We start from the raw sequence: 12,425 nt of genomic DNA on the forward strand, positions 1-12,425 counted from the left end.
GTGTTACAAACCCAAATGCTATACTTTGTTATGGTGTCCAGTGATAAAACAGCGCCTTCAAAATCAACTTGCGTTTTCTTAAAGCAATGAGACGAGTTTAAAAAAAAAAAATCTAAAATTAATTTCTTTCAACTGCTATTTAAGCACAAATGTTAATAGTTTGCTTTCATCGTTACAATTCACTATTTAATGAACAGATTACCTTTATTAAACATGAATAAGCAATTCCATTATTAATGTTTTCACACTTGACAAGGTTAAGCAAACCACAACTCTGGTTTAGCAATTATCTACACTTTGGTTTTTTTTTTCTATGAAAATAAGAATCATGGTAAACAAACACAAGAATTGAAAATTTTAGGTTAAAAAAAAGCTAAACCGGAAAAATATTTTGCATATTCACTATTAATTCGGAATAATTATCATGCCATTTGAATTAACAGGGTTATTTACAGAAGTGAGAATTGTTAAGAAGTGAATTCAAAGTCAAATTAACATTTACTGTCTTAATAACCAAACTGAAAGCCTACCTAACTTGGGGGAATTTTCTAATCCAGCTATTTTGGCCTCAAATTTTAAAATTCACTTTTAATTTCCAACAATTAAAAATTTTCTAAATAAATTTGTTAGTGAATAAACCCCATGTTTTCTATGTGAACACAGTTAAGTGCGTCACTGGATAGTATTAATAAATCAAAGGGTTAATTTACTTTTACAGTTGTATGTCGCAATCACCAATAATACATTTAATAATATCAGTTATGTTCCCAATAATATTTAACAATAATCAGGGAACTCACTCTAACACTTCATTCTGACATATATTCAGCAAATTCTACTTTAATAGGAAGAATACCTTTGATAAAACCTCTGCCTTAACACTCAATGCTAAACACAATCTTTTCTTTACCAGTTAATACATTGTATTATCAGCTCTAAAATTACCAGCAGTGTGACTCATTACCTGCACACCCATACAGCATACACACAGCACAGACATGAACCTTTTAGACCAGGCTTCCCCAAACTCCGGCCCTCCAGATGTTGCCGAACTACAACTCCCATGATTCTCAGCCTATCTATTTCATTCATAGATTCATGGGAGTTGTAGTTCAGCAACATCTGGAGGGCCAGAGTTTGGGGAAGCCTGTTTTAGACAGTTCAGCTGGCTGAGATTGATGGGCATTACACCTGATTGATCCTAATGTAAAAGCATAGTGAATTATGTTAGACATACATATCTTTTTTAATTTTCTGACATTAGAAAGGTGTAAGAAACTCATATTAATAATAATTTATTTTCTAACATACATTGTTTATAATTTTTTTTTTTAACTGCTAGCATTATTCCACAAGTCTATCTACAGTACCTCCCCAGAATCTGATTACTTTATGTAAAACAGAGCAGAACAGAAATGTTTCTTGAATGGGAAAACTGAACCACCTGTTTCCTACCTGCATGTCCCAATGTGACACCCCATTGAAGCTTTAATTACACATACCAGCTTGTCACTTATTGCTTTCCTTCCCAGAACATTGACTTGTTTTTCTATAAGCTATAGAGCATTAGAAAAATGTCACTGGCTTTGCAACTAGCAATCCATCCTCTAAACACTACAGCAGGGTTAACCATGTAACTTAGAATGCTACTTTGAGACAACATAGAAAAATCTGTAAAATACTAAATAAATACTGTTTAATTAATCTTTAATTAACACAAACTGCCAGCACAATGAGACATGAGGGTCGTTACTGAGTGTATAGATAAAACAATATCAGCTGTATTTTAATTACCATGGACATTCTTTAATTTTATTGTTATTTTTTTATTTCTTTTTTTGTACGTATATAGAATAATTGCAGGATTGCAGCACTAATGCTAGCTGTCTGCCAATAAATCACAATGCAGTAATAAAAAGGCTTGTACAGGGTATTCCTTCCCCAAACTGACAGATCTGCCCCCAAAAGGGATCATCAGCTGGTTGGTGGGTACTGCCACTTACCTCTCAATTATTTACCAGCTGTTCTGTGAAGTTCCAATCTAGTCCGTATGTGCCATTGTCAAAGAGGGTAAAAAAAAGGGGGCTTGAAAAAGATCAGCAAGGGAGCATAAGAAAAAGTTGCTTGGCTCTGCCTGAGATAAGTGCTGCTGCTGTTGATCCAATTTCCAGGGCAGTGAGCGGAGGGATGGAGAGCAGTCACAGGGATGTTTTGAAATCTGCAGACAGAGGTAGAGGCAAAGCACAGGAGAGGGAGGGAGAGAGAGAGAGGCAATGAGAAAGATGTGATCAGAGCCCGTGGCGACACGAGTAGGATTTGCTAAAAATAGCATCTCAATAGAGAGGGAGAGGCTGCCTGAGCCAACAACCCAGGATCCCTTTCACTATCAGTATCAAGAGTGTCAAGGCTTTGGGCATCTCACAGTGGGCACAGGGCACACCAAGGGAAGCCTTGACTCAGCATAGCACCTGGCTTACTGCCTGCACCCATTGCTTTCTTCTCGTGTATTTTTTAATTTCATTTTTTTTTTGTTTTTGTTTTTTGCTGCAGCTCTACAGATTAATCAACACCTCTGATGCTTTCCACCACACAGGGGCTTAGAATAATCATTAATGCGTTTACTTAGAAAAATAATTTTATAGACCCCAGCTCTGTGTAGGTGTGCCTATTGCACTCTGTGTCTATTTATATCATGTAAGAATGTTATAGAATAAATCTTACCTCTCCCATCTCTCTTTCTGGCTGTATCTCACTCTCTCTCTCAGCCTCTCCCTCAGCCTCTCTCTCTTCTATATAACTGTTATATTTGTATTTATTTACCTAGGCACATGTTCGCTAAGACATAGATGATATATATCTATATAAACCTGCACAACAGACACACAAACATAAACACACACACACACATACACACATATACACACACACTGTTTCAACTGATCATTTATCAAATACTTATTTATTTATTACTTATTGTATCAGTACAGCATGTGGTACAGTGCCATTTGCATTCTAATAAGAAAATTTTAAATTACATTATTAAATGGAAATAGTCTTATGATTATATGAACATGCTATGGTTAGCATTCATTTCTAGTGTAACATTAGAAAACAATGTTGAAGTTAGCTTCTTATTCAATCAGCTTTTTATTCGCAGGCTTAAGTTAGCTTCTTATTCGGTGAGCTTCTTATTCGCAGGCTGAAGTTAGCTTCTTATTCGGCCAGCTTCTTATTCGCAGGCTGAAGTTAGCTTCTTATTCGGCCAGCTTCTTATTCGCAGGCTGAAGTTAGCTTCTTATTCGGCCAGCTTCTTATTCGCAGGCTGAAGTTAGCTTCTTATTCGGCCAGCTTCTTATTCGCAGGCTGAAGTTAGCTTCTTATTCGGCCAGCTTCTTATTCGCAGGCTGAAGTTAGCTTCTTATTCGGCCAGCTTCTTATTCGCAGGCTGAAGTTAGCTTCTTATTCGGCCAGCTTCTTATTCGCAGGCTGAAGTTAGCTTCTTATTCGGTGAGCTTCTTATTCGCAGGCTGAAGTTAGCTTCTTATTCGGCCAGCTTCTTATTCGCAGGCTGAAGTTAGCTTCTTAGTCGGCCAGCTTCTTATTCGCAGGCTGAAGTTAGCTTCTTATTCGGCCAGCTTCTTATTCGCAGGCTGAAGTTAGCTTCTTTTTCGGCCAGCTTCTTATTCGCAGGCTGAAGATAGCTTCTTATTCAGTGAGCTTCTTGTTCAGTGATAGAAGATAGCTTCTTAGTCATCCAACTTTTTTATTAATTCAAAATGTATGTAAATATTATGAACTGTGCAATATAATTATTAATTGATTAATACAGTATTCATATGCAAGCTATATTTCTACACATTTCTGAAATAATAAATAATAAAAACCAATAAAAAGAATAATCAATCTTATTAGCTACATAAATTAAATTGGCTCATTCAAATTGACTCCTGTTTCTGTAAAGTAGTACATAGTATCCTCCGCCTCTAAAATAAATAAATAATACATGTGTCACTTAAAGGGGGCATCAAGATGCCACCTTCACATCAATGCCATCTAAACTATATCCATCTTCGCCATGTTGGCATTGATTTCCATACACTGGGGACCCCTCTGTGTCATACAATAATATTTAGCGTGAACCAAACCACAATTTTGATTAAAAACTGCCACCAAAGTGGCACCATCGACTCAATGCATTTCAATAGGGATTTCTGAATAAGTAACCAAGGCTTTCCTATATGAAAACCATGCTGGCTCACCCAAAACATCATCATTAGAAACTGGATAGCTAAAATGTTGTAACACATTGCTAAACAAAACTTTAAAAAGTATTTGGCTCTTGGTCATAATTGTAGCCTTGTTTTGTCACATTTTTATATATTAAAAAAACTGTAAAAGGTACATTAAAGCATTAACAATACAAACCTGAATTCCTTATGCTTTAGTGCACCTGTATATCCCTAAGTATATCCAGGTTCCCCCAACACCTCCGTGTGCAGTAAAAATTTCAGAAAATGAAAGATTTACTTACATTTTCCAGTGCCTCGGCTTTCCTCAGCATTGTTTATTTCTCCTCTTCCCACAATGTCATGCAGGAGGCATGGCATCCTCCGGTGTGGCCCAATCCAATGCTCTTCATAAAGAAGCATTAGGGACCTGATGTACATGCACTGGCATACATACCCCGGTCGCAGGGGTCGCAGCTGCGACTGGGCCCATCACTCCAGGGCGCGACAGGGGACCAGCAGCCATTTTTTGCGGGCCCGGCCCATGCGGCAAACCGCCGGGGCCGCCGTTCAAGGGGTCCATCGGGTGGCCCATGCTGTAAGGGTTTCCAGGGGGCGCGGTCAGCACTGGGTGCTTTAACAGCGCAAGAGGGCCCCCTGTGATAATGTCAGACAGAGGTGGGAGGAGTGACTGCCCGTCACTCCTCCTAGCTATCAGCGGGAGGAAGGAGGAGGGAGTCAGAGTGGAAACTCTGACTCCCATCAGGCTGAGCCCCCACTGGACCCCAGGGAAAGTTACCCTTCTGCAAAAGGTAGGAAACAGGAAACATTTGTATGTATGTGTCTGTATGTATGTGTGTGTGTATGTGTCTCTGTATGTATGTGTCTGTGTGTATGTGTGTGTGTGTATGTGTGTGTGTATGTATGTGTCTGTATATATGAGTCTGTATGTGTGTGTTTTGTGTCTCTGTATGTGTGTGTGTGTGTATGTGTGTTTGTGTCTCTGTATGTATGTGTCTGTGTGTATGTCTGTTGGGGGTGTGTGTATGTGTGTCTGTCTGTATGTATGTGTGTCTCTGTATGTATGTATCTGTATGTGTGTCTGTGTCTCTGTATGTGTGTGTATGTATGTGTGTGTATGTATGTGTGTGTCTGTGTATGCCTGTCGGGGGTGTATGTGTCTGTCTATATGTGTCTGTCTGTCTGTATGTGTGTCTGTGTGTATGTATGTGTGTGTCTGTATGAATGTATGTGTCTGTTGGGTGTGTGTGTGTGTGTGTGTGTCTGTCTGTCTGTCTGTATCTGTCTGTATGTGTATGTGTCTGTCTGTGTGTATGCCTGGTGAGGGATGCATATGCATCCATTTTTTTAAATGGGGGACCATTCCAGCAAGGGTAATACCAACCATAACCATTGTTATAACCATAACCATTGTTTTACTTAAACATTGTTTTTGTTTCGAAAAAGCCTTTAAAGGAACACTGTAGCAATAGGAATATATATCTATTTTGAAGCTCCTTCATATTTCTCCCACTGTGTTTGTTACAAAGTTAACAAAAGTGAAATAAATCAAATTAAATTATTCAGGTTCTCTCTTGCGACCTCCTCCTTGGATGATGTCATCCGCTAGGGCACACTGGCCTGGGGGCGCAGGATCCAGGTGTCCGACATTAGGGGAACACCCACCACTGCGCTCCACTCCTGTTGGTCATTGCACCTGGACCAGAGTAGAGGAGCTTGATTCCCTCTACACGGTCTGAGAGGAAGGTTCTCACTGAGAATGCTGAACTGCTTCCTGTCAGTCCTGGGGTGGGGGAGGGGGGATGATTCATACAGAGGGATGAAAGGGAGGGATGCACACAGAGGGATTAGTGGGGGGGAGGCACGCAGAGCTAAGGTGGTGGAAGAGGCACAAAGAGAGCTGGGGAGGATAGAGGGACACATAGGGCTGAGGGGGGGGACACAGAAGATTGAGGGGGGAAGAGGTGCACAGAGGGCTCAGGGGGGAGGCAAAAAGGTTCACAGAAGGGCCGGGGAAGAGATGCACACAGAGGGCTGAGAGGGGAGAGTCGCACAGAAGGCTGATGGTGGGCAAAGAGACACACAGAGGAGCTGGGCATGGCATAAAGACACAAAGAGGGGCTGAGGAAGGGAAAAAAGACACAGAAAAGGGGTTGGGAGAGAAAGAGATACACAAAGGGGCTGCAAGAAGAAAAAGACACACAAAGTTGTTTATTTTTGTGAGTTTTTTGGGGGGAGAGGGGTGCAAGTAGCTGGCCTTGCCTAGTGCGCAAAATAGTCTTGCACCAGTCCTGGAGGAGTGTCTCCAGGATGATGGAACAGTTCAATGCTCCTCATAGAAGATCATTGGGGACCGTAGGCAAATGTGTGGCACTCTCCGTGATCCATCTATGATTCTGCCATAGATAAACACTGTGCATGTTCATGTGACGTCACAATATCTTGGTATGAAAGTCAGGTAGTGACAGTCCCTGTTCTTATACCCAGAGTGGTTGGAGGAAAGGCTAGAAGAAGCCCTTCCAAGCCTTCTACTCATTAAAATATTACTTTTTGGAGGGTAGGGCTAATGAAGTTGTTGAGAATTTTAACTCGTTCTAACTCACCAATATCCTTAAACTAGTCATCAAATGGTAAGTGCTCACAGCAGTCTATGTCATTGTTAGAGTAAAGTCCTTGGTTCCCCAGTGTTAATTTTTTTTTTTTTTTACTTACTAACGTTGGCCAGTCTAGAATCAGAAGTTAAGGGAGATTTGCTCAAAATGTGAGCTTGTAGATCAAGCATACATATCCACGTTCAGAATAGCTGCAATATGGAGGAGAGTAAATTTAATAAAACAGCTTTTAAAGGCAGTTAACCCCTTAAGGACACATGGCATGTGTGACATGTCATGATTCCCTTTTATTCCAGAAGTTTGGTCCTTAAGGGGTTAAATGAACATGTCTAGCTATCATTTGTAAAACACGGCACACTCAGGTGTGACCCTGAACTGAATGGTATGAGAAGTGGATTCTCTTACAAATTAAGAGTTTAAATTAAACCTGAATAGTGTGACTTTTGAAGGCACTGACCACCAATGACAGACTGTACAGTCCTCCAATATCACTATAATTCAAACCTGTAGGAGACTGCGGGATTTGCACTACTTTTGCAAGATTTGTGGTTCTGAGAAAAGTGCACCTTTTGTGCAATCTTAGTTTTTTTGCGATATGTTTAGGTTATAGGTGTGCGCGGCCAGAATTAGTTGAGAAGTCTCACCTACTTTCTTTTTGAAGTTGATTTAACTGAAGACTGATTAGAGGTTGGAAAGTAGCTGCAAAAAGGTGACATTCAGAGGTGAGTATTTTTTTTATGCTTTTTAATGCATTATCTAATTATTTACAATGTATTCCAAATGGACGGCAAATCCACCTTTGAGTGTCCTTTAATTGTTATAACTGGATAGCCTGCTTTCCTGAAAGGATTTACTGAACCTGCCAACACAACCTCTGTAGGCAGTAAATTCCATGTTTTTACTATCTTTTTTTTTTTTTTACTGCCTTTACTGTAAAGAACCTTTTTTCTATTGTTTAATGCAATCTCTCCTTCCCTCTCTAGCGATGACCTTGTTTTTAGATATTTGCTAAAACTGGAACCAGTTTATTAACAAAAAGAAAAGAGAGATGAGTGTCCTAAGTGAATATAAAATGGAACCTTTAATAGTATTAATAAAAACTAATATGAATATCCATAATCAAGAAAAATATATTGAAATTTTACATACACTCTAATAAGTGTCCATCTAAATAGGAAAATATGTGAAAAATTTCCTGTATTGAAGAATAAATAATTGATACAGGAATAACTGGGTTCTGTTGTAAATTTACAGATACCTAAAAAAATAAAAAAAATAAAGAAGAACTAAGGTATATACATAATGTAAGGAAGGTTTCTAATGGAACATTTGCAGAACCCTTCACTAGGTATGCTTAGCTAAAACTAAGTGCAGCAATCCACGGAGTCTAAAGCATACACAGGTCCTGTTCAGAAGTTTTCAGACACCTGCAAATAAATATATAGGTGCGAAATAAAATATTTCGCAATAGACTAGTAAATATCCTGAACTAGTATAGGGTAGACACGTTTAAATCAGGCATGTAGTCCGGTCTCAGCACATTAGAATAGAGCACATTAGTTAGATTGCAGTTAATTTTAAATTTTATCTATTGATTTTTGATTAAGGCTTTTTATTGCCTTTAAATAATTTTTTTTTTTTACATTTCAACTGGCATACTCCCATTTCTTGGAAAGACAGAGTAACCTATCCGTGGAAGGCGAACGCTACTTCAGCCCCTTGTGGGCTTAAAGGCGCATTACTCTACACTATTTCGTGAGTGCAATCATTGTGGGTTAAATCCAATTACTGTTATTGTACTTCACTATGTGCTATGTATTCTTTTGTTTTTTAGTTATTCAGCTGTATCCCATTTTTGTTCATTCACATATCTGTATTTGAGGTTCGTTTGGGGGAAACCTCTTGGGAAGCTGTATCCATCTTACACTCAGTTAAGTACCTCTGCATATTCCGACCATTGAGTTGGTTAGGTGCATTTGTATTTCTTGTGTATATTTTTTTTTTCTCTTCTTGATTTTACTATGCTCATAATAACCTTTTAAGAACTAAGACTGTTTTGCGCATTAGTGACAATGGCCGTTTTGGTAAATTTCACCACAATTTAATGCTTTCAGTTTAAGTGTATCAATACATATTACATATATTTTTTTCAAAGGATAGACAGGGCTTTCTTCTGATGAACTATATGCATGCACAACAAACCATTAAATCTGAATAAAATATTAAAAATAGGAAAGGAATAATCAAAGCCCCATAACCTCTACAGCCCAAGCCCTAACACTAAACCTAAACTTACATCATTCTTAACCCTACACTATCCCTGCTTAGAGCACAGCAAACAGCTGTTGATTGTATTCATAGTTGAAGTAAGAAGTGACCAATAATAATTAAAAATAATAATAATATATAATATATAATACAAGAAAATATATATATTGTATTGCGTTTACTTTTTTCTATCTATTGATTACTTCTTCTCACTTGAGCTGTGATCCAAATAGCGTGAAAATGTAGTGCAAAAAAAAATAAAAAAAATAATATTTATATCATGTATATATTTTGCAGTACACTGATGGGAGCATTTTTGGACCAGATTGTCTTCCAGAACTAACATGTCATATGGACGAAACCCAAATCGTGAAAAAACTAAATCCAAGTCTAACTTGCACACCTTTATTAGTTTGGTACCACGGCAAAAGTAAAGATCAGCATGATGGAATTGTCTGTTTTCTCTGGAGCTGAAAGAAAAATAAAACAAAAAGCTGCAAAAAACTGTGTTGGCGTTCCGTTGAATCACAGCGTATCTGATTGTCTTTTTGAAAGCTGATCAAAAATTTAAATCGCTGGTTATGAGCTAAAATGTCTCAACCTCAGTGGATCCAAACATTTTTGCTCATGATATTTTGGGAGAAAAAAAATCAGAGGAATACCTTGTTTTTCCTTTTTTACCTTTATCAGAAGCTTGGAAATATCAGATCTAGAGCAATATGCAGACCTCTAGTCAAATTAACAGTCACATGGGAATCCAAATTTTAATGCTGAACCTTATCTTAAAAAACTCACATTTTAAAGTCTACATTCAACCTGTTATAGCCCTGAAGTCAAGGTCTCACAGCACATTTCATGAATTCTAGAGACGAGTAAGATGTCACATATTCTTGTGAAATTGTAGGGAATTCTTGAATTTATACATAGGCTGAAATCGGGGAGTCTATTACTGCAATTAGAGTTAATTTATACAATTTAACACAACATATAGAATAACTAATATATTTTTAGACACACTGAACACATAGAACATATATAAATTTTAAACAAAGTCTTCTTGTGAGAGAGAATAGATTAAAACACTTTGGCTTGTGTGGCAGAACCAACCTCGCCACTGAGAACTGGAGAAGCCTGGTTGCTAGCCTCCTGCCCAGTGATTATGGTCCCTGGGAGATATTGCCCTTTAAGGGACTGAATTGGGGCTTATGGACTGCTACCATAATGTACTGACCCTTTAAGAACTACTTTTGGGCAGGTGGATTGTATTATACTGTCCCTAGCTCTTTAAATACTTTGGGGACAGATTGGTACTTTTGTATATGGCACTTTGGACACATTCGAAGCTGTCGAAGCTGTCGAAGCTGTCGAAGCTGTCGAAGCGGTCGAAGCGGTCGAAGCTGTCGAAGCGGTCGAAGTTACCGAAGTTGTCGAAGTGGCCGGTATCGGACAAAGGACCACGTGGTGGCGGCCATTTTAACTTCGAACACTGCCGACCCTTAACATCAACTCCACTTCGACACTTCGACTAAAGTCGAAGTACAGGCACACTTCGAATGGGACTTTTTTATGCCAGGAATTGACCGACCGCACAGCCCAAATCTATGGAACTGTTTTGGGCAAGAAAATGTGCTTGCGGTCGGTCATAAAAGGACTTCCGTGTAACTTTTGATCCACTGGAGGGATTTGCCTGAATTTTGGAAGTGTTTATGTTTAAAGTATGCTGAGTCTGAATATGTGATTTGTATGTGAATGTGATGTATGGTTTTGAAGTTATAGATATTGTGTAAAAGTTATGTTTTAAACTGTATAATAAGTGGATTATCTCTCAGGCTAAGGGGAGGGCATGTGTGGGTTGTACCATATCTCGGATTGGTTATTTTATGCCTCCCCCTGGGTGTGGCCTGTATGTGTGAAATGGAAATAAAAGCCAGGCTGGATGAGCCAGTCCAGAGTTCCTGTTTTACCCTCAAAGTGATGTGTCGTCTCATTATTGGGGGGAAGGATTTATTGCATGCTGTTCCAGTTGACTGCTAGGAGTACAAGCCTATTCGTATGGTTCCTATTCAATGGTCTACAGCATTCATATGCTTGGGAGAATTTAAAAGGTTTCTCGCATTCAGTGTTCGTGTGTCTCCAGTCGGGAGAATGGTGTTTGCAGTAGCTGCCTGTGCATCTGGAAAGGGGATTATCGCCTAAACTGGGTTTTATCCTCTTGTAAGTGAAACGGTCCGTTACAGCTTGTCATTAAAAATTTGTTAGAAAAATCATTACCAGTTAGATGCTTTTCAGGACTTGATGCTTCCTTGTATTGTTTAATGAATATTTTATCCTCCCCCTTTTATCCATTGTGAATCCATAAGCTATTATTGGGTCTTTTGTGTGCAGTGACACAGTGGGGATTCCTCAAAGATTGCAGTATTGTAACAAAAACATCAACCAACGTAACGACACAGCCAACACAAAAACAGAAAGCTACGCATAAAACCCTCAAATGAACAATAGAGGACATATTAATGGCATACAAATCTCCAGTAATTCCAAATAATTCCCACAGAAGCAAAAAGGAAGACATCAAATCATGTGTTTGACTAGATAAATACATAACATTCCTATATATATATATATATTGCCCCACCACCCCACCCCCACCCCCATGGTCAGGTACTTTGGGGACAGCATTCTCTGTATTTATTTTTGCTAAAAGATTATTTTTTTTATTTTATGCTACTTTTCATTTTTTATATTGGTTTCCTTTTGTTGTTTAATTTACTATCATTTTTAATTCTATATGTGTGTCTATTCTACGCATGTAGTGTTCTTCATGTTTAGTATTTAAGCTTTGTTTTTTTCCCGATTACAGCCAGATTGAAGCTACTATATGCTGCTTCATGTTATGTAATACTGTAGTGGCCCCAACTGGACTGCTGGATTGATACTTATTTTTTTTTAGTGGCAAACGATTAAATCTTTGAAACTTTTAATTTGTTTTTATGTATTTGATACCTTTTATATGTTTCCAGACAGACCTTTTATTTCTAGATCTTATTGGTTTTACGGTGGGTACTGAGTACACTCACCTTTCATTATACTTATAGAAGTTTTTTATTCACTTTTAAATTGTGATTTTTGTGATGAAACCTCTTACTTGATATGCATTATTTAGTATATTTTATACATGTAAGATTATTAGTTATACATAAAAAAAAATGATATTCATCTGAACAGGATATTTATGTGTCAACAAAACAAATGTACTAAACAGTGATAATTGTGACCTCAAAGCCAAATTGTGAACATG

General features: G+C 38.2%; 1 protein-coding gene across 1 annotated transcript in view; it reads right to left on the bottom strand.

Moving 5' to 3' along the window:
• HDAC9 (histone deacetylase 9) overlaps window positions 1–2,223 on the bottom strand; it is a 581,709-nt gene extending 579,486 nt beyond the window's left edge. Inside the window, exon 1 of the mRNA XM_063452394.1 lies at window positions 2,004–2,223. The gene's annotated coding sequence lies outside the window, so the exon portion shown is untranslated. The remainder of the gene's footprint in view (window positions 1–2,003) is intronic.
• Between the last annotated feature and the right edge of the window lie 10,202 nt (window positions 2,224–12,425).

This window comes from Pelobates fuscus, chromosome 4 (genome assembly GCF_036172605.1).
Source record: "Pelobates fuscus isolate aPelFus1 chromosome 4, aPelFus1.pri, whole genome shotgun sequence".
Lineage (NCBI taxonomy): Eukaryota > Metazoa > Chordata > Amphibia > Anura > Pelobatidae > Pelobates > Pelobates fuscus.